Source organism: Moschus berezovskii, chromosome X (assembly GCF_049115385.1).
Source record: "Moschus berezovskii isolate FMDL1 chromosome X, NW_MosBer_1.0, whole genome shotgun sequence".
Lineage (NCBI taxonomy): Eukaryota > Metazoa > Chordata > Mammalia > Artiodactyla > Moschidae > Moschus > Moschus berezovskii.
This window is the reverse complement of record NC_142488.1, coordinates 1,875,417-1,879,655: the sequence shown is the minus strand read 5'-3', so window position 1 is coordinate 1,879,655 and position 4,239 is coordinate 1,875,417.

The following is a 4,239-nucleotide window of genomic DNA, read 5'->3' as shown; positions in this document are numbered from 1 at the left end:
GCCTTCAATCTTTCCCAGCATCTGGGTCTTTTCCAATGAGTCAGTTCTTCCCATCAGGTGGCCAAAGGATTGGAAGTTCAGCTTCAGCCTCAGTCCTTCCAATGAACATTCAGGACTGCTTTCCATTAGGATGGACTGGATTGATCTCCTTGCAGTGCAAGGGACTCTCAAGAGTCTTCTCCAGCACCACAATTTGAACATGCTACCCACTCCAGTGTTCTTGCCTGGAGAATCCCAGGGACGGGGGAGCCTGGTGGGCTGCCGTCTATGGGGTTGCACAGAGTCGGACACGACTGAAGTGACTTAGCAGCAGCAGCAGCAGCTGCTGCTGCTAAGTCGCTTCAGTCATGTCTGCATAGATGGCAGCCCACCAGGCTCCTCTGTCCCTGGGATTCTCCAGGCAAGAACACTGGAGGGGGTTGCCATTTCCTTCTCCAATGCGTGAAAGTGAAGTCGCTCAGTCATGTCCAACTCTTCGCGAGCCCATGGACTGCAGCCCACCAGGCTCCTCTGCCCATAGGATTTTCCAGGCAAGAGTACTGGAGTGGGTTGCCATTGCCTTCTCCAAAATTTGAACATATTATATTTCAAATATGAAATATGAAAACTTTCTTCATATTTTATTTTTTAAACTGAAGTATATTGACTTAGAATGTTGTTTTTCTGCTGTACATCTGTGATTATATATAACATGTAATATATATAGGCATAAGTTGTATATTTTATTATGTCATGCATGCTCCGTCACTTCAGTCATGTTTGATTTTTTGTGACCACATGGACTGCAGCCTGCGAGGCTCCTCTTTCCAAGGGGTTCTTCAGGCAAGAATACTGGAGTGGGTTGCCATTCCCTTCTCCTGGAGATCTTCCCCACCCAGGGATCAAACCCAGGTCTCCCACATTGCAGGCAGAGTCTTCACTATCTGAACCACCAGAAAAATCCATAGATTCCCCATACATGCGTAAATATATGACATTTCTTCTGAATAATATTTTCTGGGTGACCCCTGTTCTCTGCCCTGTGAAAATGGCATGTGCGTTCTGGAATCTTGTGAACCGCACTTCTCAACTTTCTTTCTTTCCTCTCCAATCTCAAACAGGTTTTCAAAATCATGGCTTGATCATGAGCAAAGCTAGTTCCCACCTCACCACCAAACTTAATTTTCAGGATTTTAGCGCATCATCTCTCACACGTCTCCTTCACGATAAATGTAACTTCACTCTCTCTGGTTTAAACTGTTGACTAAAAGTTAGTCGCAACCTGAAGCAGAGAGATATTTTATTTGGTGAGCTTGTTTAGGACTTGGAGCCCAGGAAACAGCATCTCAGGAGCTCTGAGAAAACTGCTCCAAGGAGGCGGGAAGGGAAAGTGTTCGTCACTCAGTCACATCTGACTCTGTGGGACCCCAAGAACTGTAACCCGCCAGACTCCTCTGTCCATGGGATTCTCCAGGCAAGAATACTGGAGGGGGTTGCCGTTTCCTGCTCCAGGGGATCTTCCCCACCCAGGGATTGAACTCGGGTCTCCTGCATCGCAGGTAGACTCTTTAGCGGCTTAGCCACCAGACAGGAGTCACGGGAAGGGAAGTCAGGCTGTGTACAAGTTTGCTACAAAGGGAGCAGGCAGTCCAAACATCAAAGATCAGGTATCAGGTTAAGGAAGTGAGCGTTCTATGATTGGGGGGATGCAAGCCTCTGGGCTCACTGCATTCATATGCTCTTCAGTTCAGTTCCGTTCAGTTCAGTCGCTCAATCACGTCCGACTCTTTGCGACCCCATGGACTGCAGCACGCCAGGCCTCCCTGTCCATCACCAACTCCCAGAGTTACTCAATCTGTCTCCATGGAGTCGGTGATGCCATCCAGCCATCTCATCCTCTGTCGTCCCCTTCTCCTCCCGCCTTCAATCTTTCCCAGCATCGGGGTCTTTTCAAATGAGTCGGCTCTTCGCATGAGGTGGCCAAAGGATTGGAGTTTCAGCTTCAGCATCAGTCCTTCCAATGAATATTCAGGACTGATCTCCTTTAGGATGGACTGGTTGGATCCCCTTGCAGTCCAAGGGACTCTCAAGAGTCTTCTCCAGCACCACACTTCAAAAGCACCTTGGTTATCTGGGGCCAGATCCCACTCCCTGTTCCCCTTGCTAGGTCACTCGTGAACATCCCTCCACCTCCCATCCGGTCAGACCCCTCCAGCTTGTCACAGAGCACCAGATTGAGCTCCCTGTGTTACACAGCAAATTCCCAATGAAAGTTGAAGTCGCTCAGTTGTGTCCGACTCTTTGCGACCCCATGGACTGAAGCCCGCCAGGCTCCCCTGTCCATGGGATTCTCCAGGCAAGAATGCTGGTGTAGGTTGCCATTTCCTGCTCCAGGGGATCTTCCCAACCCAGGGATGGAACCAGAGTCTCTGATGACTCCTGCATTGGCAGGCAGGTTCTTTACCACATGCGCCACGTAGGAAGTTGCTGGTTCACCTGAAGGAGTGGCAGAGATGGCAGATGACTGCTTCTTCCATCTCACCCTCCCCCAGCTCATCAGCAATCACCTTGGGGAGGGCCGGGGTGGAGGACAGCATTCGTTTGGTCGGAAGGCATTGTGTACCGTTTTGGGAGCCCTCATTCACGGTGGGAGGCCAGGAATCGCTCATGGCTGTGACATTTCTTGCTCACAGATGCAGTAGGAAACAGCTTCATTTCATGGACTTCCCGGGTCATTCAGTTGGTGAAGAATCTGCCTGCAATGCGGGAGATCTGGGTTTGATCCCTGGGTCAGGAAGATTCCCCTGGAGAAGAGAGAATGGCAACCCACTCCACCCTTCTTGCCGGGAGAATCCTATGGAGAGAGCAGCCTGGCGGGCTACAGTCCACGGGGTCTGCAAGCGTTGGACACGAATGAGCTACTGACTCTTAATTTTCATTTAACCAGCAAACCTCCGAGGGAATGTTACTGTGGTGGTCTGTGGCGCTGGCCTGCATCACGCATGAAGGGAGAATTCTAGCCACAGACGCCTTCCTCCAAGGTCTGGGGGAATGTTTCTACTTAGTCATATCTCCCTCACGTCCTTCAAGAGTTTTCAAGTTTCCTCTTTGTACCCATAAGCACTGATGACCAGTGACAACAATCTTTCTCAGATAAGGATTAATTAATGTTCTTGATGTCCCTCCTGGAAGTTAAGATAAACTACAGAACCACAGCTTCTGAGCAAGACCTGAACATTAATCTAATCCAGCACTATTTAAAAATACAATAAAAGCAGGTTTCCAGGCCTTTCCATCTGCATCTCCTGTGAAATCTTGTGTATTTCAAAACCTGTGTCCTCAGAATCAGATAATCTGCACAATAGAAAATTTACGGTAAAGGTTTTTCTAATCCAGTTAAAACTTTTTGGATATTTCCCTACTTTTGGGGTGGGTGAGTCATCTTGTTATACAATGAAGATCAGAGTCTGTTAGAAAATGTGGATGACTGTAATACTTCCTGGGCTTCCCTGGTGGCTCAGACAGTAAAGAATCTGCCTGCATTGTGGGAGACCTGGGTTCAGTCCCTGGGTTGGGAAGATCTCCTGGAGAAGGGAATGGGAACCCGTGCCAGTATTCTTGCCTGGACAACCCCACGGACAGAGGAGCCAGGTGGGCTGCAGTGCTTGCCTAGCTGCTTCAGTCTTGTCCAACTCTATGCGACCCCATGGACTGTAGCCTACCAGGCTCCTCTGTCCAGGGGATTCTCCAGGCAAGACTGCTGGAGTGGGTTGCCATTCCCTCCTCCAGGGGATCGTCCCATCTTCCCAAGGCAGGGATCAAATCCACATCATTGTGGGCAGATTCTTTACCATCTGAACCACTGGGGAAGCTCACTCAGTCCCAGGGAGGCAGTTCATGGGGCTGCCAAGGGTCAGGCAAGACTGAGCGACTTAACATGCAGGCAATCCAAAAAGAAGTGTCCGGCTGCACTTCCAGACCATCCTTTGTCTCCCTCCTGTCTTCAATATTGCCTGCACCTGTTATGGCGTTGAACTGACACCTCATCCTTGGTAGAGGTGGCTGTCATTCGTTCTTGATTACAAAGCTCAGTAACTCCCTGTCCCCCACCACAACCTCAAGCTCATCACAAAGGTGGTTATGACTGTATAATGCCTTGCTTAAAAGGCGTTTTTTTTTTTCCCCTCTCTGTTTTGCCTTTCAAGAAATACGCTGTGGTTGCTGAAGAATTTTTATGAACCTTGCAGACGAAAGCTGCTT